This window comes from Numida meleagris, chromosome 6 (genome assembly GCF_002078875.1).
Source record: "Numida meleagris isolate 19003 breed g44 Domestic line chromosome 6, NumMel1.0, whole genome shotgun sequence".
In the NCBI taxonomy this organism is placed as follows: domain Eukaryota; kingdom Metazoa; phylum Chordata; class Aves; order Galliformes; family Numididae; genus Numida; species Numida meleagris.
Window position 1 is genome coordinate 1086072 of NC_034414.1, and position 26693 is coordinate 1112764.

Consider the following 26693-nt stretch of genomic DNA (forward strand, 5'->3'; position numbering starts at 1 on the left):
TCAAGTTAGGGTGCGTATTCTACCATTTACTGGCAGCAGCTGGAACATTCCCTTCTTTTTAAAAAGAAAAAATAAAAGCAAAAAAACCCCACATCTTAGGCACCCACTACTGCAGTTTTTCCATTTACAGTAACCTGCCTGCTTCTTCCTATACTTAAAGCAAGTTCTGGTTGTACATGGTATTTTAGATCCCAGTTTATATTTGTAATGTGAAACAGTATTCTCCAACAGATTTTTCAAAGAAAGCTGAGAAAACACTTTCGTTAGAATGCAAGTGAATACACTGAATTTTCAAAGTGCTGAGAGAGCAATAATTTAAAACAAAAGAGGCAATGATAAGCAGTACTGGGCAAGAGGAAGTCAAATCCTGCTTAACATCTCAATTAATATACTCGCTGTTTTATTCCCATCAGTCAGAGTTATAAAATTTGCTCCATTACCACCATCATTTAATTTGTATCACTCGATACTTCGTTTTAATATCAAGGATTTCCACCAATACATAATTCCTGTAGGAATGATACAGGATTACTCACATAAGACTCCTTTACTTTTTGGTTAAAGGGAGTAGACTAATAACAAATATGCTGGATGTAAGCAATACACTATATACATGTGCCTACTTCAAAAAGATATTCTGCTTCTGCAGTACAGTTTTACCATTGCTCCTTGCCGCCCGCTCTAACGAACAAGTTACTCTCTTCACCTTCATAGCTCCTACATCGTAACAGAATTGTGCTGTGAATACAGTAATTGCCACAATATGCCATGCTAACAGAAGGATTTATCCATACCCTTACTTATGCCGTTATTCAGTGATTTCATATGACAGTATAATTTACAGCAGATTTCTTTTCTAGTAAAAGAGAACATCAGATATCTTAATTGTTCCATCCTGCTCTCCTAACTCATATGAGAACCTTCTTGACAATGTGCAGCACGCAAGCAGTTCCTTCTATCTATAGAGATCCCATAACATCATTATGCAGATAGATATATAAAATACATAGAGTAACTAACCGGAGTCTAACTCATATTGAGAACGTCTAGAAAGCTGAGGGGGTGGGCACAAAGCCTCTGTCATACCCTCACAATGTTCTGCAGTCAGGTTCCTAGAGATCTGGAGTTCTTCCCCCGTATCTTTTCACCTAGATCGGAGCAGAGGCTCAGAAAATGCAGCGTTAACTTATATCATGAGGTTTTCACTCATTAATAGAATATAATTTTTCAGATATATTTGATTGTGATCATATAGCCACAGAAGTATATCCAGGCAGCTGCGGGACAAATTGCAGTTCTTAAAATTTGAGTTTGTTGCCTCAGAAATTAATCTTATATTAATTGCCTTGAGTACTTTAAAGGCCATGTGCTATATTGCTTTATATGTCCAAGCTGCTCTTCCTAACAGGCAAGCAAGCATTCATATGTACTTTACTATGTGGCTTGTATCTGTTTTTTGCTGAAGATTCTGTGGTTACTAAATACCACATAGCATGGGCTTCTATACTTCTTTAGTTGCTGAACAAAATGAACGCATCCTATAAAGCATTCTAACTCTTTATCCCCATATTCCTAAGGAAATTACATCTACAATTTTGTCAGTGCAACTTCCTAAAAATCCCACAGTGCAGTACTCATAGCTGAGAAGCTAAATCTCAATTCAAACAATATAAAAAGAGATGATATAAAGACTTAGAAAAGTTTAAGCCAGTGAGGGTGTGATTCATAATTACATAACAAGCGAGTTGGGTATATTCTGATATTTTAAGCTGAAGAGGGCATGGGTTGAGAGGGGAAAAGAGCACAGAAGTGAGAGTCAACAGGAGAGCCGAACTAGAGTGAGTATTTAAAAGTTAAGGATCACAAATAAAAACTTGCATTTTCTCTTAAGTCTTGTTTTCCTACAGTTTTTAAACCTCAGGTAGAATTCATTAAAATGTTAATTCTGTTTCCATCCCAAAGGATTAAGTGTGCATGTAAATCATATCGGGGCAATTAATTTTCACTAGGTAGCTATTAGGCAACTTGTAGGTAACTTTGACAAACTTCTTCCATTCATAGAAGACACAGCTGGGTAGAAATTAGTCTCTAAAAATACTTTCACACAACCTGCTTGTTTTCTAGTCACTGTCTTCTTATGTTATGCTCATTCCATCTGTCAATAGAGATGAGTCACACATTCGACCTTTCAGTTTCACTTGCGCACATAAATTTCTTCCAATTTCCTGTGAAACAAACACTTTTAACTCTTTACGGGCTTTGCAATTCACACAGACTGCACGCTAGAACTACTCTGAAGAAAGTTCATCATCTTCTACTGATATTCAGGGCTTTCCAGTCCACGCTCTCTTCAGTGCACGTTGTCTCTTCATTTTGCTGACCACCCTCCTGCCTGCTTTGCCACAAACTTCTCACCGAATGCTAGCAAATACGTGCAACATCAGTTTAAGAAAGACAGTCTACTATGTTTTCAAGGAAAGCTAAATAGCCGAGAAGGAGGCACAAGTCATTGCTGACATTACCAGACACGATCAGCAGATTCACTGAAGGAATGCTACGTACCATTTCACCATTTTTTAAATCTGCAGTAGGCAACATTTGGTGTAAAGCTAACTTAAAAATAAAGACTCACGCCTGCCCAAATGCTACCCGCTGACATAAATCATGATGTCCTTACCAAGAGATCCTATTTTTTTCCTCCCCAAACACAGAAAACACCTCCTGCATGAGCACTGGAGGAAAACAGCCACAAAGAACACAGTGAAAGAGCATTATTCTGGGGTTTGGCAGTATATTGCCTGACTTTTTTTCCAAGTATAGTACATAATTTTATTTAATCTTCCAGGAAGCTTTCAAAACAAGGGGAAAAGTTTTAATCAAGCTTAATAAGAAGAACAAGGATGGACTGTTAAGAAGGAGACCAAGTCCTGCCCTCATAACGAAGTACAGAGACTCAACGCAACCTGTTCTTTGGCAGACCTCATCCACAAGCTCATTTCACACATTATTGTTTAAATAGCAACTTAGCAGTAAGATGCTTTAGCAGAACTATAATTATAATGACATACAACTGTTTGTAGTTTGGTACTGAGGTTCTCTTCTAAAATACAGACTCAGACCAACTGAGTTGTCCCACTGGAACTTCCTTAACCATCTATGCAACGTTCCTTTGCCACTAGCGTCTGATATTTCTCACCTATAGTAACAAGCAGGCAGTTCTAACAGACAAAATGTAATTTTGTCTGTTAACCAAACCCACAGTTTCTGGAAGAGTTGGGTGCCGGGGACGCTAAGGCAAAAATGACCCTGAAACCCACGCACTAACATGATAATCTAGAGATGAGTGAGATTTTATTGCTATGATGTGACAAGCAGAGCTCTAGACAACACTGTAAAAAGAAGAAACACCCAGAAAAACTGCTACTGACTTACAGAAAAACGAAAAATATTACACCTGGGCTCTAGAGCACAACCATAGAAAAAAAAAAAAACAAAATGAGATCCACTGATGGAACAGCGTTCATTTCTGCCTAAGCATCAGTGTGAAACTGGAACATCTTCCTCTCGTTTTGTTAGACTAGCATGTCTTAATGAAAGCAGAATGTAGCACTCTTTAGCCTAAAGATGTATTTATTTCATTCTGGTAGTACTCTGGAGACGCATGCTAGCATTATTACCCCATTTTTGCACAAACTTAAAGAAGTTAGACATCACATCCCAAACTAATAACATGATCAGTTCAACAACTGAGTGCATACATCTCATCAAGAGACTCGAGGGACATCAGCATTTCCACTCAGTGTTATGCAACTGTCAGAACACAAATGACAAATAATGTAAACATAAGGGAATATGGGTAAGAGTCAGTCATTTATGACCCAAGATGTGTTTCCTCGGAAGACCTACACCCAGGCAGATGCCACACATACTGTAAAATATTTACGGAATTTCAGAAGTTTTTGGTATTGGCAGTAACGGAATCAAGTGCTACCTTACTTTGTCACTTAAATAATGATGATGACCTTGTAGTTGCACATACACGGTCTTTGTCTTAAAAATCTTATTTCTCACAAAAAATACATACTCAAAGGATAAATTTTACTTTTCTTCTCTTCCCCGCCAACTTAAACAAAAACAACTAAAGAAAAAAATTGCTAGTGGTCTTGAGTTGCAAATTGCAGCTTATACATTGGTTCTAGAAGTAAGGGAGAGAAAATGATTAAATATGGGGAATGTCAAAAGCCAAGCCTAAAATTACCAATAAGCAGCACTAGTCAATGGAGCATTTTTGTTTGTGCTGTAAAATGTGTTTTGTTCTTTACCTTGTAAAAAGATATAAAAGCTGCATTTATATGCTGATATCTTGGTCATTAGATGCCTGTAGGCTAAATGAAAATTATCATTCTTCATGCTCTTCATAATCATTAGTTCAGATAAATGCTCGCCAGCAGCACACTGCTGACTGTAACAACTATAGTGTTAAATAAAAAATACAAATAAAAAAGGAAAAATCTATTAAGTTTTGACTTCAATTTAAAAGGCAGCTTTTTTTTTGCATCAGACTTTCGAAAACTGTAACGATACACGGTTCATTTACAGATCTACGATACTACTGCTTAAGGCTTCGACTCTCAGCATTTTTCCCTCAAATTCCAAAAGCTTAGATGTCCGTCATTGCTCAGTCCTTCTCCCACTGAAGTCAGGTGACTTTAGAATGAAAGTCAGAATACGTGTATGATGACACAGTAACCTAGCCAGTACTTTCTGAAATCACTGTACGTATGTTTCTACAAACAAAAACTTAGCGTTATTTTTGGAAAAAGTAGATTTTCTCATTTCACAAATCAAGCGGAAAAGGAAGAGCAGAAGGACTTCCACAGATTCATAGTATAGCTTAGCAAAGAGAAGTTAACATGAACAGTTTCAAGTAAATGTTCCAGAGGAAGTTATCACTGGCCAAGTTTACCATGTGTTTAGTGTCGTTAGGTATGAAATTGTAACTTAAAATGCAGACACTGATCGAAGAATAATTTAAAATATAACAAAGTACTTTGCATATTTTAACCTGACGTCACATCAGTTGAAGTCTGTAGACTAGATTAAGAGTAAATATTTAAGAGATCAATTTAATCCATTTTAGTTTTTAGTAGAACCCCAAGAATAGCAGTAGAACTAGAATGAACATAAGATAATCCGCATTAAATTTCTCCTAAAGTTTCCTACACAAAAAGGCAAGTGGTACAGCAACATTAAAAGGAGGAATCTGTATTTCTAGCTTCTTTACCAGATTTGCATTTGTGTCAGGTGCTCCGCCACTTACAGTACAAATTTTGCAGTAAATCTGTAGAGCTCCACTGACTACAGTCATTTCTCTGAGAATCTACAACTAAGGAAGGTAAAATTTGCCTCTGGGCTTTTGGGTGGATGTTCATATTTGAGGCAATGTTAATGACACGAGAAAAACTCTGTAACTCAGACTCAGAAAACTGTTTTGCTATTGAAAGAAATAGCATCCTTCATTATTGTCATTTTACATGAAGTTACTAAAAAAAGGATTATTGTTCAAAATGAAACAAGAACCGGAAAGTTTACATATTCATTCTTTCCTGATAATTACCAAAAAGATAGAACTCATCCAAAACTATTGGTAAGTGATGAAGAGTTGGGTTGTTTTTCCCCCCACTATTTACCAACTGGAAATACCAGGACATCTATTAATTAACTGATAATAAGCAAGGAACAACTCAACTGTAATATCCAGACAGCAACCAATTGCAAATATTTCTCACTTTCTGCAGGTTGTTCTGGAGCCTTACGTTTAGGTGGATTGGGAATAGTCAGTTTACGATTCAGCATACCAATATGCCCAGATACCTTCATCTGTATGCCGGCAGAGTCTTGCAGCTAGGAACTGCATCCAAATTGATAAAAGTCAACATAACTTCTACTGGATAATTCCATGCAACTTTGAGCTGACAAAACAATGCAGCAATCCCAATCTTCGTTCACAAGAAAGTCTCTCAGACATTTTCCTTGTTTTATCTAATGAGACGTCTTTGCTTTGAGCCACTTGCTTTCCTGTTTTGATGATGTTTCACCATCTCAAATCTTAGTTCTTTGCACACTACAAACATAGGTTTAGCGATTAAGTCATCATTAATGGTAGGTTAGTGCTACGTAATTATTTGCTAAAACAAAAGGCCATAGAATACATTTAAAATCCTTCATGTAGAACGATACTGAAGCCTCAAAATCAGTGACGGTTTTAAGAAAGGTGTACATTAAAATGAGCAAGTACCTTTAGTGATTAATTATTACTTATATGAGATGATTCTAGAACTGTGCGCTTGAAACGTGTACAGACGCTGCAGAGTAAGAGTGTCATCGGCACGATTCCATGGGATGCTCAGAGGGTTTTATTTTGGGAAGGAGCAGAAGCTTTAACTGCTGTAGATGGCTTTCTTACTTAGCAAAGGCGGTTGCTTTGTTAGTGCCAATTAAGCAACGGAGAACAACTTTGTTAAGGAAGTAGGAGAAAATCCGGATGAAGGTAAAAATAACAATTCTTATTGTTTGATTCCGAGCAGAAACAGAAACTTTCAAGTTCCGAATTTCTGGGATTGCCGTACGGGAGCTAAAATGACCAATCCTGCAAAGAGAGAAAACCCCCAGCTTTCCACTGAGGCTTACAGGTATTTGCAACACCTTGTAGGATTGAGTCCTTTTAACACATGCCCATTAATTGAAGTGATTTTACTGTAATAACTGCATCCTTCTATACTGTTGTACTACAGCGTAATTCTCACCTGCCGGGGTCACATTCTAGAGGCTAAAGTTGTATACAGCAAGTACACTAAGTAATAGGTATTAATCATTATAGATTTTTCTGTTCATTGTTTGACACCTGTTAACAAATGAGCCATCGCTTGCCCGGCAAAGATTCTGTAACAGCTCTTTTATTTCGTTAACGACTGTCCTCCCAGCAACAGCACTTAAAGCTGTAGCCACATATTGTCAGATGAGCTTGCATCGAAGATGGACTGCTAGCTCAGGTAATGTCTGATTTTCACTTAAGTATGAATTTAGGTGATGCCTCTTGTTTTTTGGGTTTGTTTTTTTCTAGGTCATAACTTAGAGCTAACTCAGAATAGATAAAAGGCAAACCAGATAAAAGAGACCGCTTGTTTCTTTGTTGACAGAAAGTGGCAAGCTGGGAGGCTGTTTAGGGATCGAGATAAAAAATGGCAATAAGCTCCCTGTCAAAGGAAGGAGAGGGAAAAAAATAAGAGGTCAGAGAAGATATTTTCTAGATCGGCTATCTGATTTAGAACTGACAGAGAAACGGAACAAGCAACCATGAGATACAAACACTACTGACTTATTAATGCACTTGCAAGGGGTAAAAAACGGAGAAGAGGTGAAGCGAATCACCCGAAGGCAGACGAGAGAGATGCATCTATGCACACATTTGTATATTTGGACCGGCTCTTCGCTCAGATAGTATTTTAGAAAACTGAAGATTAAAAGCATTCCCTTCCGAAGCTTGAGAGTCACAAAATCTTGTAATGCAGACTGATAATTAAGTTGGATTCTTTGTTGGGCAGCACCACTGAAGCAGATCTAAAATTGTGTGTATATATATACATATACACACACATATAATTTTTCCACCCTTCCCCCCTCCCTCACTCCTCCCCTGCCATTCTTTCTCCAAGCACAGGTGCCCTTCCTCATTTGGACTTTTCAGGTATTTTTGGGGAAAAAGAACAGTTCAACACTAATGCACGTATTTGAACAAATCCCACTCTCCAGTTAAGGTATCTTCTCCCAGGATTCAGTGAGCTTTCCAACACTGATTATTTTTCAAGTTGCCCCGTAACTCTTGATTTCTGTTCATTACACTCTTTCCGACATCTCTTATTTTTGACTCATTCCCCTCCAACCATTATCTCTGCTTCTAAGTCTCTCTGCACTTCGGACATTCTTTAACTTTGCTCACAGCCACTGTTCTTCACTCTCGATTTGCACTCCTGCATATTTCCCCGTACGTTCGCCTTTTCCTCCCTGCTATCAGAAATTGGAGCCATCTTTCCTTGAATCAGAATAAATCCTCCAAGAGACAATACAGTCAAGCGACCATTTCTGCTAAGGACAATCTAAGGTTTTCTTCTCAGAAGATAACGAAGGGCCACAGTAATCATTTCAACATTTATCAGAGATGGAAGCCTTCAAGCTTGCTGCTGAAGTAAGACTTGTCTGTTCTAACCCACAGCATGTACGTTTGGAACTAAGAATGAAGAGTTACTTAAATGACCGATGTGCTTAAGTAATATATACCATGTGTTTTTTGTTTTGTATTTCAGACATATCTGCAAATAAATTTTAGAATTGCTGAGAGACCAGGAGGAAGGCTATTAATCAGTAGGATGTGGATTATGTCCCTTGCAAGAAGTAGTTACCAAGTTTTTGGCTATACAGCTTAGGATGCCAATAATGCTAAAAATCACAGAATCTAACAACCTACAAGCTAGATTTATATTGCAGCGCTGAAAAGGCTACAGGTCTAGAACAAATTTATGTTGGCAGAGGTCAGGATTAAGTTTGGGATAGGCAGAAATCACTGAATTTGGCTTAAAAAAGTGGCAGCTTCCTTAAGAGATTTAAGGTACACATAAGATCGTAAGCTCTTAAACTAATAGCATAGTAGAAACATAGAAGCGTCATAAGGATCAAATGGTTTGCGGAAGACTTCAGAAGGGGGATACATCTCATTACCCATGGGAAAGATCAGTCAGCATTCAAGAGAAATTCAAATATGTGCACGTATATATAAATGGGAGTACAAACATTCTTACCGCCACCATTTAACAGTGCTTGTTCTGTAGATGGGCGAATTCCACGTGGAAATGCTTTATGAACGGGAAGCATATAGAAGTCAGACAGCACTGTTCAAGTTATGACCCAGAGCTCACTGAGACTGGAGTTGTAATTTAACTCCAGGTGTTGAATTCTGCTTTAATCACGCTCAAGTCAATATCTAGAAACACTAACATGCGTGAAAGAATCTTATCACCTTTTCAGGAAGCATCTATCATCAAGCAAAACATGTAAGAGTAAATAGCATTACAGATGAAAATAATGAGACAAAATCCTTCTTTATAGATCGGGGGCTGGAAGTAATGCACTTAAAATTGGCAAAAGGTAACACTACAGACAAAACTATCTGCTGATTTTTAGTTTTTCATTCGTTTGCTTTTTTTGTTGTTGTCGCTGTTATTTTGCTTAGTTATATATTTTTATCTTGGGAAAGTAAGGAAAATCTGACACATTTTGTTCTTCTTTCTAAAAGGAGTTACAAATTCTTCTCACTGCCTTCTTGATACACTTTTCCCTTACTTTACAACTCAATTTCACATAAGGTTATTTCAAATGTTATTAAGTTAACTCTGTTAGAAACTAAACCTCAAACTTTGCCTTGTCAACTCTCACAGAAACAAAGTATTTAGAAATAATTCCAGTTTAAAGAAAAAGTCAATATTATTCAAATACTTTAACATACAGAAAAGATGTTATTCGTCCTCCAATTGTTTGTGCTCTGTATATCATTTAGAAGTTGCTTTATTGAGGAAAATCACTGTGGAGAACCTGTAAATGCTTCTTCGATTTGACAAGTTCTACAATAAACACCAAAGTCAGGATTTGCACCATATGAAGTCAACTAAGTTTACAAAAATCTGATATTTTAGATGTTAAACCTTTAGAAAGATTGCATAATCGGGAAAGCAAAGGAATTAGTCTGAAGAAAAAAATAAATAATATGAACTTCCCAAATCCCGTGGTAGGATCCTTTTCCCATTTGAAGACACAGTCCAAAAGTAAAGCATTTTCAACTCGCTATGTGTCAGCAGTCAGGTGCTAACTCTTTTATCTGGACGACAGTGTAAACGGCTGCAATTACTATTTCTCCCATGCAGGCAGCCTTTCTCTGTGAATTCTTTTTGTTTACCGGCACTGCGCAGGTGGCTCATCTGTTTCAGTTACACGGGCTGCTTACAGTAACTGTACCTGGTCTCAGCACAGAGGCAGGCTGCCTTCTGATGAAATGTTATTGTCCCAGAAATCTCCTGCCCTCACAGAGCTTTGTCCCCCACATCACTGTTAATCCACCTACATAACATTTAGACAACCGGTGAATCACTAGATCTCGTTACCCTATGGTCAGTAGCAGCTTCCAGGCACAGCTGTAAACGGCCTTGAAGTGGTGAAAAAGAGCTCACACTATTTCATACCGATGCCTTTGGGATAAGTTATAACCTACAAAGACCAGGACAAAAGTCATGCAGACGCAAGCCGAAGTGACTAGGAATCTATAACCACTCAAGCATACAAGCATGGGATATCCCAGGCAGCGTTTTTAGGAGCTAATGAAATGGCTTCACCTTCTTCTAGTCATCTGCTTAGCAGGCAGGTAGGAAAACCAGCAGCAAAGAGGAGCATTCTTCTGCTTGCACGCACCCATCACCAAGCAGGCAGCTGGAGCACAGGAGCAGTGCAGAGAAAGTCCAATTTTGTGTATTTTATGAAGTTGTACTATGTTTAAGGGATACCTACATGCATACACATCAGACTGGCAGTTCTGCCTTTCTTTAAGTAAATATAATGAAGTTCTGCAAACAACCTGCTGCTTCCATCAAGAGATTTCCCAAGTAATCCAGGCAATCTGTCTTGTCTTTCACTGCCCATGACAGAGCCTGGGCAGCTCACAGCCTTGCTTCGTTAGCATCTGGCTATCGGACTGTCTGCACAACAAAAGGCAGCCCAGCCGACATGAATCATACACTGGCATGGGTATCGGACACCCCTCCTACTCAAAGAAAGGTTCACGCGCAGAAGGCAACTGATTTCTCCTCTTCTTCCCCCTCCTGAATTGGCCACAGTCTTCTCTAAAAATCTATTTTGAAGAGTGTTTTGTTCTTTAAGAAGAGTCTATCGTCTGTAGCCATTCAACAAACAATAGACACCTCAGAAACTTCTAAACAATGTAATTGCTTTAAAGCTTCACTAGAAATAAGCATTTGAGCACTAGCCCAGGAACTTATAGAAATGTATGTGAACGTCTGTGGTAAACATTGTAATGTTACTGCTAGAGGTGATTCAAAGGGAAAAGAGCTAGGTATAAGAGTCGATAACTAAGCAGGTTCTCCAAGACTGATTCATTCTCGTGGAAGGTTTTTTTTTTGCAGCCCTGTAGTCAGTGCAGAAGATAGCCAAGTAGTTATGACTGTACACTACACTTCAAGCAGCCTGGAAAATAATTTCCTTTAACAACAGATAGGTCTGTGAGCATCGGGTTTCATCCAGATTGACATCTGCCTCCCTTCAGAGGCGGATTTCTGTATGTTTTAATACAGTGGTGAACACCGATGGCTACATTTTCTGACTTTTGTCTTTTGACAGAAATAAAAACACTTGACATCATCTACTTTTAAACATGGGTTTAGTAGAAATTCCACCGACCACTTAAACTAGCACTGTTTAGTCCTACTTGCAAGCAAAGCAGCACGTTTCTACACAAGACTGAATTTCACTCCAGGTGACTATACAAAACAACAGTTTATTACTTGACTAACAATTTCAGTAAGACACAGAATAGATCTTGAACATCTCAGAGCACTCCTCCAAGAAACAAGCTGTTTGGCTGTTCATCTTCATGGTTTTGCTTCTGTTTTCAAAGTGGGAGCCACAAATTAGAAGGTGCTACCACCCAAGTAAATTCTCAAAGCCAGAACTCCAGTATTAACGACCTCCAATTATCCTTCTAACAGTAAACAGAAGGTGAAAAAATAGCACGGCCATGTGCTGCCATAAAGGAGCGCAGAAAATTCATCAGATTAGAAAGTGACAACTGAAGCACATGATTCCTTTTTGCGCTACTAAACACCTCTCTGACTACTATGCCACCGAAGGAAGCATTGCTGGAGCAGTCACTTCACAGCTGCAGGAATATCTTTGTTGAATACCAGGACAGGTAAAAGCATGAAGTAATTTTATTGCTCAAGTTTCCTCACAGAATCTGTATCTAGCTGCAGGCACTTCCACCTACATATTGACATAAAAGAGATCCTGCTGTATATACGCTGTCCTCCTCCACTGGGCAGAAGTAACGGGAGAGGGGAATTCTGTAGTTACAATTCTGCTTAGCTGGAAGACAGACATACCCATAAAATTGTGTGTGGGAGCATTTCAGAGTGAAACCAAAACACTGTTAGAAGTAAATTCAGTGAACTACTTCTCATGCAGTGCCGCTGTATGCGAAGATGAGGATATTTTAAGATATATACACAAACTGCCAGACACCAACACGACTGCAGTGCTGGGCTGCCACCAGTGAGCTAACGCTCCTGTTGCACATGGGATCCTCTTACTGAGCCTGCAGACCAAGTCAGACCTTCCCATGACAGACCCAAGAGAGCAACGTGGTATTGTTGTGCAAGTTTTATCCTCAATGTGGCAAAATAATGAAAGTTTATTCTCTGCCTTACACACTGCTCAATTTGACAAAGTTCAAATGCTTGATGTTTAATACTATTGATTTTCCACCCACCAGGAGCAATAGTTAAACACTAAAACCATCACCGATCTCTCAACTCCTACTTTTTTGGATCCCATTTGATTGCTGCGTACTATGCTGTATTGAAAAGTGGCAAAGCAAAGGGGAAAACGCAGCAAAGAAAATAACGTGGTCGAGATCATCAGCCCTCCCAAATAACTACCTTGAGAGCAAAATATTGGTGACAAAACAGTGCCTCTTAGAGGTAGAATTACACTGACTGCGTAGGACACTAGAATCTTTGAGCTGGACTGTGTTCCTATTTCATACCAAAAGGAAAACAAAAACTTACATAATTGCAATGACGTTCATGTCAGTGAAGTGGAGTTAAAGCTTTGTGCTTGGTTTAAGTCCAGCTACTGCTTATCTACCACTTCTGGAAGAGCTACTCCAGAAAATATACACTTCCACTAAGCCTCAACGTGCCGTCACGTCTCAAGTATTTACAGCTACTCCCACTCATATTTTCTCTGCGTCTTTGAAGACATGTAGATTAATATTTGCTGTAAATATTTAATAATCATTATTTTTTAAACTATAGGACCGTTACCACACTACTTTCTTAAGGCAATCTAAGAGAATGCCAACTACGTGCATTACGTATGCACTCAGCTATTGTTTAAGCTAAGCTCACTTACTAGGAGCCAGTTCCACAAGTTATGTTTGAGATACCATTACAAATGTAAAAATACTAAAGAAGCTACAACTGAATATAGATGTTAACGTAACAGTGATCTTTCAAAATAACACGTCACACAAAGTGACGTACCTTGTGTGAAAAAACACTACACACTCTCTACGTGAGGACACATCACTGCTTCATCTAGCCAAACCAATCAAAACTTCAGCTTCTACTATATCACAGTTTTACAATGTTATTTCTGTACAGGGATACTGACCGTTTTGACGAGGACAAGTAGTGCTCCCATTATGCAGTGGACACACTGGCCGAGACGCATTCTTGGATTGAGCTTAACTAGGTAAGATGTCAGACTGCAGTCACTATTATCAATACTTAATACAGATTGATTTACTTACAGTAATGCTTGAAATCTCTTCATTAATTCGTAACTGAACACGGTTAATTGACACGCTAACGGATTGTTTTTGGTTGGCTTTAAGTAACCATAAAAAGCTTTTATCAACCTAAATTCACCCTCTTTAATCTTCATCTTGAATACAGAACATTTTCCTTGTCCTTCTGGAAGACTTCCCCCCCTCAAACACGAAGTGTAGTTCTGGTAAGACCATACATAATCAGCATACTACCTTTTATTTGGTCAAGAATCAGAAGCCAGTAAATACAAGTATTATTTAACACATGTGCAGATGAATGTTGCTCAACAGAGCATCACACAAAGTAGTTCTGCTTTGCGTGCCACCTGTTCCCCTTTTTGGCTCAGGCACTTCCATCAGCCATGGTTGTTTTTTTGTTTGTTTCTTAAATAGAAGAGTTATAACTCCATTAGGACTGAAATTACTGTATTATTCAAACTGATCTGTGCAGAGGAGACACCAATGTCTAGGAAAAATCCCCTTGTATTATCAAAAAACATTGCTACCATTCCATTTTTAAAAGTTGAAATTAAATTTAAGACTGATAAAAAAGCTTAGTAAGTAGAACAGACAGCTAGCAAAGAACACTTTCCTCCAATGAGGAGTATGTGAGCTGACATGGGTAAATGCATTTTGTGGCTAAAACTACTGGCAGTTTTTCTATGGCTGTTTTGTCGTACATCCCATTGGTTTCCTTCTTGCAGAAGAAGGATAATATACAATAGACAGCCATTCTGGAATGCTTGAAGCCTGCATTTAAAGCCACCAAAATCATTAACTAGCTGCCTGACTACAGCACCGATAAATTTAACATAGTAAATTCGAGTATGCTTACACACTAGTATTATGAAATACATGTAGCTTGTCCCTCTCACTTAACCACTAATGCACATTTAGATTTTTGCCCAATATTGCACTGGATTTGGTCATATACTGTCACAAGAAAATACCTGAAACAATACAGAGAAAAATCAAACAATGTTATTTGTTCAGAGAGTCGCTTACATTCCAAGTCAGAAAGGCCCTATTTCAATTCAGAATTTTCCATTCCAAACAAAGCAAACAGATCCACAAAAACGGAAAGTCTCTCTGTCACAAACAAAGCATCAAAGAAACTTCCATGAGCTCTATGGAAAGAGATGAGTTATCCTTAGACAGTTACTGTAGCTTGTAGAGCTCGCACGAACATGTCTATACACGCAGCCCACTGCTAACAGTTTATCGTAACAGGCTCTACAAAATAGGTATAGATTCATCTCTCTATTTGCTGTGAGAAAATAACCTTTCTAGATATAGGAAGTCAAACGTAATGATTTATATCCAAGTTGAGGAAAAAGAGTTATTTTCCCCACAGGATCCAGTTCTGTTTTCATAGTTACAAAGTTGAATAAAGACATCGCCTTCATTCTGCTGCTTAGCTAAGAGTTAGTTAATTTTTTGTGTTTGACATACACTACAGCATTTCATCATTAAATTATATCAGAAATTACAGATTTTACATACAGTATTATATTTTGTGACCCACACACTGAAATCAATGCAACACTGAAATAGTACCAATTCACGTTTGATCAGATTATATATCAAAAATGCTGCTCAGAATAGGTATCTTACGTGAATTGACCTGGAAAACAAAGACCTGTGGTACTACAGAGATCCTGCAGTTCTACATGACATTAAATAGATTTACATGACACTAGAATGAAACGTGCACTAGTCTCTGGAATGGAGCACTTCCATCCTAGAGGTCTTACTGCTGAGAGCAAGAGTGGGGTCCAGTCTGTTATCTTCTCCAAGCCAAGATCGCCAAAATCAGATCCCTCCTCTGTACCAGCAAAAGCTAGAAACAAAGGCAATCTTTGAGCCTGACAGCAGCTCTTCCATTAGTCTGTGAAAAGAACTAGGTCAAAGAAGCCCCAAGGCCTCTCTGAACTACGTAAACAAGCAGAGGCCCATAAAGGGGTACTTCTGCAGCGCAAAATATACCCATGCACTGGAAGATCATGTCCAAGTTAGTTCTTAGTTCAAGAAACATCCTGTTGGCTCAGTAAGCAAATTTAGGGAGGAGGGAGAAAGTCTCTACAAAAGAAATCCCAGCGGATGCAAGACGACAGCCCCAGGCTACCCTTCGCTGCCAGCTGCAGCAATAGCCAAGCATTTTACCCACTAGGGACTGGAAGGAGACCAAACTAATCTTTCAGAATTGTCACAGTCCTATCACTGTTTAGTTGCAATGCACTACATGGAATTTTAAGCAGCAGCTTGCAAATCGAAGGTTCTCTAACCCACCATCATCAAAGTCATAGCCCAACCAGTAATACCCAGCTATCTTTTCTTACAGCAGGTTAGAAGGAATTGGAAATCTTTATCAAACAGTTCCTCAGAGAAATAGAGGATGACATTTATTTTGGATGCAACACACAATTTACATACATAAGTGCTGTTATTGCAGGAGTGCATGTATGCAGGAGAAACAAATAGGAAAAAAATACCACGTGGCACAGACAAAGAAACAATTCTCTTAGAACACAGCATCCACTAGCAACTCAGTCTGAATAAGTGTCTGAAAACATGATACAACTTGGGTATCGAAAGACATTTATGGAAATGATACAGAGATGCTCGTATAGCTAACCATTCTCTCTAGGAGCACTTTCTATTACATGCTGAATAGTTGTATTAATAGACAAATTGTTGACGGCCTCCACTGAAATATTTAGGAAATAATATCACTGAAGCTAATTCTGCCTTATTAATTACTTTCAAATGTACTGCTTCCAAAATGAGTCGTTCAGCTTTCACCACGCTTCCCAATTTTAAAGCTGATTTGAAAAACTTGTCTTTAAAAGACTTCCTGCTCACAGTTTTATGTCCAAGGCTACTTACAAGAGCATAGTAGGGTGTTAAGAGAAACAATCCTCAAAACAATGGGGTTCCTCCAGAAAGCAATGGTTTTGTCTTACATAAGAAAACTTCACATACATTCTATAATGCACGGGCATAAATACTTGGTTAAGCAGTTCTGTAAAAACAAAGTATTTTGAGAAGTTCTTCTTTTTAAAAAAGGGATGGTGATGAACAGTTATTTCTGTATCAGCATAATTCTTACACACATTAGCTGACCAAGTGAATTTTCTCTACGAGGTAGCCCCCTTAAGTACATTCTCTTACATTCCAGAAAAGAAAACTGCCATAGGAAACTCTTTCATAATTTTGGAGACACATCATTGCAAATCACAGGGGAAGATGAGCCCATGAGAATCACATCATGCTTGTACCTGTTTCTATCCAGACCACATGCCTTTTTGATACAAGTCACCCCCCTAGAAGTTCTAGATAGCACAACTGCTTTGTCTGCCAAGACTGTACCAACCTGCTCCATTTAGGGAGAGCCACCAGAGTTGTTTAGAGAGAACCAACGTAAATCAGTTCTTACCCATGAATCTTCTACTCTGCAACACAGCAAAACAAGAAACTAGCCATCTAGAATGCATCTGGCAATGTTATCTTCACCTTTTAACAGGTACACAACTCTAGATGTTGCTCTTCTAAAGCTGGAGCATTTTCTTTATGCTCCCTTCCTAACAACTCAACTGTTTATCTGCCCGCAACATAAAGCCATACTGAACATTACAGTAGTACCTTTAGGTTTTATAACCACCTTAGTAGCATAATGCAAATTTGCCAATCAGCTTCGCACAAAATATGCAGTATTCTGTTCTGTAAGTGTTCAAGTTGCTTCATGTCTTTAAAGTAGTTTTATAAAGAGCCTAGAGCAAAATGCCCCCTCACCCAAAATAAAACAAAGAATGATCACGCCTTAAGAGCCTCATCAGATACACAATTTTCCAAGCACAAGAAAAACCATCTTAATATGCAGTTTACAACATCGTATCATGCCATGTCCAGCAATCATATGCCAGGATGAAACAGGGCTCCTCACAATGGTAGTTAATACACAGAATCTGCTTCAGTTTGGGAACGAGGCATAGACAGAAATCAAGCTGAGGGAATAATCACAGATCAAGGACTCTGGACATTCAGAGAACTCTACGTACCCTTTAACTGAATTCCAGCACCATTTTGGATGCGCAGGAAAGAACTCGTTTGTTTTCTTCAGTCTTCTCTCCCCCCGGAATAATGCACCCCCTTTTCCACCATATTTATTTTCCTCTTCCCAAAACAGTCACACTATCCGTACTCACAACAATAATACTTTTTCCTACATTTCGGGGAAGTTGTATCTGAATCATTTTACTTTTTCAAGTTAATATCTTCAAGAGATTTTTTCCTGTTCTCCGTATGAACAGGGCCTAGTAAATGAGACTCTAGTCTTGAATAATCCCTGGCTTCTACTAAACCACACGTTTTAAAGAATTAATGGGAAAACTACCCTACGTAATGGCTCAGTTAAGCGAGCAAGAAAAATACCAGTTAAATAGATCTAGTCTGGCCACACAGAGGAGTACATCAGTGGGCAACTGAGATTATTTTCTAAAACAAGAGGTGGAGCGTGGGAAGAATAAAAAATGCATGCACTTTTGATAGGTAATTTCAAGAGGTAGGTGGCATTTGTAGGCCACCCACAGAGTAGAAAGTGAAATATTTTAAAATGGAGATTACTACAGATGCAATATGAGAAAGATTAAAACAAAATGATTAATTCCTAAATCCACAGGAATTAAGAGTAATAAAATTCCCTAGCCATTCAAGATATCAGAACTTACCCATTACTACTGCCAATCCAGTATGGACACAGGAATAAGCAAGTTACTGCTAAAGTCTTCAGGCATTTTATTTTCAGGTGCAAACTGAGTGTTAACTCAAAACATACAAGGACATTATATGCCACAATAAGTTCCTACATACCTGCTGAGTGCAAATAATGAGGGCAAGGAATTACCTGGCATATTACATACAGTAGCAAAAGGAGATGCCATATAAACTATTGTAATCACAAAATGTCTTATAATATGAACCATAGGAACTAAAATAATAATCCTTAGGATCCCTGGAATATAAACTACAATAAGGAAAAGTAGCAACAAATTACTCACTCTGGCTGCTTCGGTTCCCAGTTTTTTCAAGCTTCATACCTGCAGGTACCCATCAAGAAACAGCTCATAGCAGCAACTCCAGTTTTGTCCAGAAAACAAAGCTGCCAAAATAAAGCAGTGCTGCCCCAGTCTGACTGAACACAGTGCTAAAAAAGAAAAATGAGGGATAGAAAAAGTAAAAAAAGACAGAAAGAAAAACAGAAAGAAAAAAGTACAGCCTGTGCTGACATGTTCTATAACAGGATCCAGGTGGTAAATTGGTCACAGGTGATGCTCATCTGAGACCCTGATCAAGGGAACCTGCTGAGCCTTGCAGAAGTCTCTTGTTTTATGCACTTGGGCTGAAATGAGAAGCTATTCCTAGTTTTCTAGCTTTGTACTCGTAAATACCGTTTTTTACTCTTTTCCTTATCTGATCTTGGCATAAAAGAAATACGAAATATAAAAGTCAAGTCTAATACACTTTTTAAAAACATTAAACAAAAAAATTAAAAGTACTTGCTTACAGATATGTCAAAGCTTAGAAAAACAAGTGGTTTTGTTTTTTCCTTTTTATTTTTAACATTATAACCTTTAACTACTGGCAATGTTCTCTGATTCTACCCAGTAAACACACTCAAACCTCACACACATACAAACTCCCTTGATTCAACTTACAAGCAGACGAAGAGCTTGACAGATTCAATAGGCTTTGTTTCATCTTATAATCCTTCTGAAGTAATGCCTAAACTTTTTCTGCAGCTAATATCTCAATAGTCTGTCTGTTTAGACTTTCCATACTCTTACCACAGATCAAACAATCAGCATCTAGGAGCTCAAAACTCCAGTTCTGCACTCGCAAAACTGATGCCAGGGAGCAGTTATTACACTTCAATGACTTTATTGACTCCAAATGATTAAGCCAAGCATGACTGACAAAGCTTTACTGACCACTTCTATTAATAACATAGCACCATCCCATACACATTCATAGTTACGTGTGGTTCTTGCACGAAGCAATTCTTCACTGCCTTAAAAGACTTGGGGGCTTTTACAGTAAGAGAGAATTATCCTTCCATATGTGTTCATAACGCCTTTTAGAAATTTCTCACAGATTCTTGGCTTTGGGGGGGAGCGACAGAACTTTGTTGTTGAACAGCTGCAATTTGTTTTTAGTTTTCTTCGTTTGGATTAGCATATACTGCCATCGTGTGGGCAGAAATAATAATAAAAAATAATTAGTGAAGGATTCTTGCCTTGAAAGTCTCACCTTCATTTTAAAACATTTTCCTTGCTGCCTATACCAGCACTAGCTCATGATAATTGAAACTGAAAGAAAAGCAAGTATTATATATGTATATATATTTTTTGTGTGTGTGTCTCTTTCCAATGACAAATGACAAAATGGGGGCAGTGCTCAGTACTCAGTGGAGGAACACTAAAGCTACGCTGCAGCTGGGCAGCATTCTGATTAGTACAAGTGGCAAGTATCCAAGCTTCAACACAGGGCTTCACCATCTCTCTTACACTCTTGACTGCATGTCCAGACAAGTCACCCTAGGCTGAAGATCAGAGGGACTAGATATTAAGAGTTCAGAAATAAAAGGTTAAGAAGTAGCAGTATAAACACACCGTGTATTCATGACTGCTAATATTGCCCATTTTTCAGCTCACGCATAGGGCTTGAGAAATCTGTCAGGCGGTTTAATCAGCTACTTTCTACCTGTCATGCCTGCTAACTATAGGGTTACCCTCTTCCCTGGACATTGCCAGACTATATTTACCTCTTTCAGCATCAACAACTGCAGAGCTGTTACAAGAAGTCCAGAGAATAAAGGATGAAGAGGATATGAATGACCACCCACAAGCCCAAGTTCTGAGCCGTGTCAATGAGAAAAAGAAGGAAGTCAAAAGGTCAGACTGTCTACATTTGAATGGACTAGTGCTATTTGAAATATATTTAAGACTTGTACAATTTTTAAAATAACATAAGCATTGGTATTGCTAAATATTCCAGGCCCCGTACTAAAGAAAGAACATCCCTAAATTCTAGGAACTATCTGGAAATAGTAGCAGTTTTCACGTTTGATCGCAGTACAAAAATGGCAAGCAGAGAGGTTTGAAATCAGTGTATTAAATATAGCTCATCAAAAATAGTACTTCAATCTTCTCTAAAGTACTAAAATGTCAAAGTTAAGGCTGAGTTTGCCAGCTTCATGGATGTATCTGCATAGCCATTATAAGCTGTTTTTCAGGCTTGGTCACACGGAACCAATTAGTGGCATCTGCCTTCACAATGAGTAGCACTGTACTCCAGAAGGGTCCCACTGAGTAAGTTGCTACTCATATTGAGCTGAGTACATCAGGATCTAACAATTAGTAGAATATAAATAATACATTGATTCCCCCATCGTGGCAGCTTACCAAGGAAAATGCCTCAAAAGCCATGAAATATGATTCTTATTCAAGAATCTTAGCTATTGCAGAAAATAACCTCTCACTTCATCTAAACAGCAGGAGTCCTGAGCCTCTGTGATACAATATCACTGTATAAACAAAACAATATCTACTGTAACCAGCTTACTAATTAATATGCACACACTGCCCGTAACGTGATAACAGGCATAGTGCCACACAGGTGTTTCTTGAGAAATCAGAGTTCACCAATATGACTGAAAGATCTCCCTCCTCATTTAGATGCAACGCCTACGATAGTTTTTTTTGTTTCAAAACACCTTTTAATAACCACTTTGTTAGCAAATATAGATTCTAAAATCTTGATCAGTCAGTACAGCAGTTTCATTATTAAGCTTTCCAAATATTTTTATATGGAACTAACTTCTCATTCATCTTCTGTGTGTTATTTCCCTCCAGTATTGAAACTAAATCTGTTCCTACGGCAACTTTCTAACACAGTTAGTTAGGTACTTCACAACTTGTCACATCACAGCCTGGTATTTTATGAGTTAGAGGTAGTTGTCAAAGATAAGTGAATTTATTTCAGGTGTACTTGTTAATAACACTTTCAATTAAATATAATTTGTTCAGATTAAGATCAGGTTACTTTTCCTGTTCATTAGGAGTAGCAGCACTGCCCTCTCATTTGCCTTTAGATACAAGCTTGAAGATCTAGTTTACCGAAGAAGAAATTTTGTACAAGGGCTGCTCCGAAAGTAATGCCTCCTATTTTATTATGTTGGCCTACGACACCTGAGGCAAAGGGTGGTGGTATGGCAGTAGGGGTTGAACTTCCCCACCAATAGTCCATTGGATTTTGTTGTCATCTGACAGATGGCAGCAGAGGGACAGTCTGACAAAACAGCTTTTGACATGGAAGTGTGGATGAAGCGGAGGTGTGTCACTGAACTCCTCCATGTGGAAAAAATGGCACCCATTGATATCCATCAATGCTTACCGAACACTTACAGAGACCAAACAGCAGATGTGAGCACAGCGAGGGGTGGGCAGTGCGTTTCAGCAGTGGCAACAGCAGCGTGAAAGGCAAGCCACGTTCTGGATGGCCGTGCAGATACTTATGAGCGCAGCACGCAGGTTTTTGTTCATCGCTGGCAAAAACGCATAGCTAATGGTAGTAACTATGTTGAAAAACTGTATTTTGTAGCTAAGAATTTCTCTATCAGACAGTGTTATTGTGTTCTTTTGGCCAGTCGGCCTCACCTCCATCCCTGGAAAGGTGATGGAACAACTTGTTCTGGATGCCATCTCCAAGCAATTGGAAGAGAAGATTATCAGGAGCAGTCAGCACAGATTCACCAAGGGGAAATCCTGCTCCATCAGCCTGGCAGCCCTCTATTATGTCATCTCTGACTAAGTAGATGGAAGGAGAGCAATGGATGTTGTAGGTGTTGCGTACCTTGGCTTCAGCAAGGCATGAAAGGCTGAGCGGCCTGGATCTGTTCAACCTTGAGAAAAGAAGACTGAGAGGTGGCCTTATTAATGTTTATAAATATCTTAAGCATGGCAGTCAAAGAGACACCACCAACCTCTTTTCGGTGGTCTGTGGGGACAGGACAAGGGGAAACGGCCAGAAACTTGAGCATAGGAAGTTCCGCACCAATATGCAAAAGAAATTCATCACAGTGAGGGTGACAGAGCACTGGAACAGGCTGCCCAGGGACGCTGTGGATTCTTCTTCTCTGGAGATATTCAAGACCCGCCCAGACACCTACAGGTGCAGCCTGCCATAGGGAGCCTGCTTTGCAGAGGGGTTGGACTCTATGATCTCTGCAGGTGCTTTCCAACCCCTACACTTCTGTGATTTGACACTGACTCCCACAGCCTCCTTATAAAGAAGCTTAGATGGTGTGGTACAGATGACTGGACAATGAGGCTCGTTGAGAACTAGCTGACAGGCAGAGCTCAGAGAGTTGTGATCAGTGGCAGAGTGTCTAGTTGGAGGCCCATAACTAACGGCGTTCCCCAGAGGGAAGTGCTGGATCCAGTCTTGTTCAACAGCTTCATCAATGACCTCTAAAATGGAATAGAGTCCACCCCTCTGCAAGTCTGCTGATGATACAAAGCTGGGACAAGTGGTTGATGTGCTAGAAGGCTGTGTTGCCATTCAGAGAGACCTGGATGGACCAGAACATCGGGTGGAGAAACCCAGTGAGGTTTCAAGAATAGCAAGTGTAGAGTCCCACACCTGGGGAGAAATAACCACATGCACCAGTACAGGTTAGATGATGACCCACAGGAGAGGAGCTCTGCAGAGGGGGAACCTGGGGGTTCTGGTGGAGAACAGGCTGCCCATGAGCCAGCAGCGTGACCTTGTGGCCTAGAAGGCCAATGGCATCCTGGGGTGCATTTAAAAGAGAGCAGCCAGCAGCTCAAGGGAGGTGATCCTCCCCCTGATCTCTGCCCTGATGAGGCCGCAGCCAGAATACTGCATCAAGTTCCGGGCTCCCCAGTTCAGAAAAGACAAGGATCTCCTAGAAAGAGTCCAGCAACGGGTGACAAAGACGATAAAGGGCCTAGAGCATCTCCCACACAAGAAAGGCTGTGGGACCTGGGACTGTTCAGCTTAGAGAAGACTGAGAGGGGATCTGATCAGTGTTTATAAATATCTCAAGTCCAGGAGCCAGTTGGATAAGGCCCGACTCCTTTCAGTAGAGTGTCGCGACAGGACGTGGAGGAATGGCCAAAAACTGGAATGCATGTACAGAAGAACTTGTTTATAGTGAATATGACAGAACAATAGAACAGGCTGCCCAGAGATGTTGTGGAGTCTCCATCTATGGAGATATTCAAGACCTGTCTAGACTCCTACCTGTGCGATCTACCATAAGGAACATGCTTTAGCAAGTGGGTTGGACTCAATGATCTCTAGAGGCCCCTTCCAACCCTTGCGAGTCTGGGATCTGTTGTAGTTTCCATGAGAATAAATAGGAGGTATTATTTTCAGAGTGACCTACATAGATTAGTACTAAACCAAAATGACCAGCTTATTGCAAAAGCATAACAGGAAAAAAGTAATAAGGAGAGATGTCAACAACATGAGGAGTCCGACTTTAAAGTAACAGTTACATCAAGTAGAGTGACAAATCAATTTATCTCCAATAGATAATATTGTTTCACAACATACCCATCACCAAGACCAATGGCTCAAGGTTGACAGAAAATTGAGGACTTGTCCCAGCTGATGGATCAAGCATATGTAGAATACAATAAAAAGAAACAGAGATAAAGAGAACAGCATTTATTTCATCCGTTCCTTTCAGAGTCATTCTGTATTAGTATATTTCATCAGCACGATCACTTTCTCCAACAGAAACTATCTTGATAAAACTTGTTCAAACTACAGTGATGCTGGAGGGAGTCTAAATTAAGTTGTTAGTTTACCATTCCTTGTATAATTTCTATAATACAGAAATTTAAGCAGCTCCTCCAACTTGCACCGGAAGGAGCTCAAGCTGTAGGCAAATATATACTGCATTCTCACGCCAACAGACTTTTATCCAATGTTTCTAAAATATTTTAAATTCTTAACTATAGTTCTGCCTTGAAAGACTACAGAAAATTATTTTGCAGTTTCAGTGAAATTCATTCTTTGCAGTTACTTTCAAGAACGTATGACCAGATAGGTAGTTAAATATTCAGCAATTTCATCACAAAAAACACTATAATATCCCATCTCTTACACACTTTTGTAACACATACATCACTAAGACCTAGGAAAAAGTGCTACAACCTCAGAAGAACTCTACCAGCATGCATAGAAGCACCAAATGCTCAGGGTTCCTCAGAGAACTGGTAACTAGATCAGACACGTAACAAAGAAAAAGTAACTATACAGACCCTTTCTCTACATTAAGAACTTTCCACGAAATAGCAAATAGTCTGCAAGAGATCAAAGAGGCTTGGCTTGAGTGTCCTATCTCTCGTTCTACTCAGAAATCTAGCTTAGATTGTCATGATGCTATTAAGAGTCACTAAAAGCATTCACTCGTTTCAAAATCAGACCACAACACGCAACAACGGCAGGATAAAATTCTGATGCCAGCTAATCAAAGCTAATAACGTATTTTCCTTTTTTCCCCCGTAACAAACCAGCTAAGTTTCCATTCCTGTCCCTTGACCCTCCTAGATCTGGGCCTGTATTTCACATAGCATTGCTCAGAGCTGTCTGGCCAGTTCTAGTTAATGAGCAGACCTGGCTGAAAAGCAGGAACAAGCAAGAGGATTCACTGCAGCTGTGGGAACTACAAAAGCAGCTCAGCTGAAGCTCTTGCTAAAGTTCAAATTGGCTGAGGCTGCACCTTTTCTGTGGCTTACAACTAAGTCACTCAGCAAGAAATTTTTCCATGCTTTCTGGTAAGCAGGGAGTTAATACTTTACAATCTATACAAGCCTTAACTCTGAGCCACGGAGTTTAAAAGCTTGCCCTGTGATCGCTTCCACAAGACTCCGAGCTCCAGGTAGAACATTTTGCTTCTCCTTCAGCCATTTATGGTGTTGTAGCTGAGGCATCCTAAAGGGCAGACTTTAGACAGAAAGCTGGGTTAAATAACATCCACCAAACTCACAGTGCCATGAGTATTGTGATAAAGGCAGGTAGACTTGATAGCTTAACTGTTCAAAAAGCATGAAATTAGACATCGCTATTCTTAGCGCATGTTTTGGGGATGTTTCAAAGATGGGTAGGTGTTCTCAGGTCCGAAACTTTCTGCAGTAAAACTAATCCTCTGAAACCTTAGCTAAACAAACAGATCCTGAGGCTGTAGTAGATTCTTGCAAATACATTAGGAGTTGCTAAGATACGGAAGCATGGCCGTTAATGAAATACACATCCATTCTCCACTCCATTGCTCCAGAATCCTGTACTTAACACCCTCTTAATCCCAGCCAACTTGAGTCTAATTGAGTAATACGTTTCCTGGTGTGACAGATGAGAATCACAGGTGCTTGCGTTACAAACAATTAAGAACTACACCGAGCTGTGCACACATGAGGGTAAAACTGAAAAGACTGATGAAGAAGCCATTTTTTTCCCAAGATTTTTTGAAGTCTCTGCCTGAATGATAAGGTTAATTGTAAGAGAACATGTCATACCAGGTCTTCTGAAATCAGATTTATGTGACTGTAGCCATCAAATAACTGTTGAAAATCTGCTATTTATTGGTTGTTGTTACTACTAGATGTCAAGATGTAAGGACTGTCAACAAAACATGAGCCAAATTCCACAGGGGTGAATTTGAACGCATATGATATACACACTGATAGATAGAAAAACTGCTTAAAACCCAGAGATTTGACCAAAGCCGTAAAATCGGTACATACCACTAGAGGGTGTACAAGGCTACTCCATCTATCTGCTCTCTCTGTCCTTACACTTACTCTCACAAGGCTCTGAGTTCATTTATAACGCTGTTAATGAATTCTTAAAGCTCACGCTCCAAAAAAATTTGATTCATATGGACAGCGCTAGTTCAAAATCAGGCACACAGCCAAACGTGGCTTTCTGGTCAGAATAT

The 26693-nt window shown here is 39.3% G+C and overlaps 2 long non-coding RNA genes across 6 annotated transcripts in view; one reads left to right on the forward strand and one right to left on the reverse strand.

The window, feature by feature from the left end:
• The window catches only part of LOC110400882, a 233778-nt gene extending 212555 nt beyond the window's left edge, over positions 1-21223 (forward strand). For all 4 annotated transcript variants that reach the window (XR_002440121.1, XR_002440122.1, XR_002440119.1 and 1 more), the window contains 3 exons: positions 6588-6692; positions 13500-13590; positions 20496-21223. This is a non-coding gene — a long non-coding RNA (uncharacterized LOC110400882). The remainder of the gene's footprint in view (positions 1-6587; positions 6693-13499; positions 13591-20495) is intronic.
• Positions 1-26693, reverse strand: part of LOC110400885 — a 36063-nt gene that overhangs the window by 8363 nt on the left and 1007 nt on the right. Inside the window, exon 2 of one of the 2 annotated variants that reach the window (XR_002440133.1) lies at positions 18724-18824. This is a non-coding gene — a long non-coding RNA (uncharacterized LOC110400885). Of the gene's footprint in view, positions 1-18723; positions 18870-26693 lie in introns of both variants that reach the window. The other variant, XR_002440132.1, reaches the window with a different exon arrangement.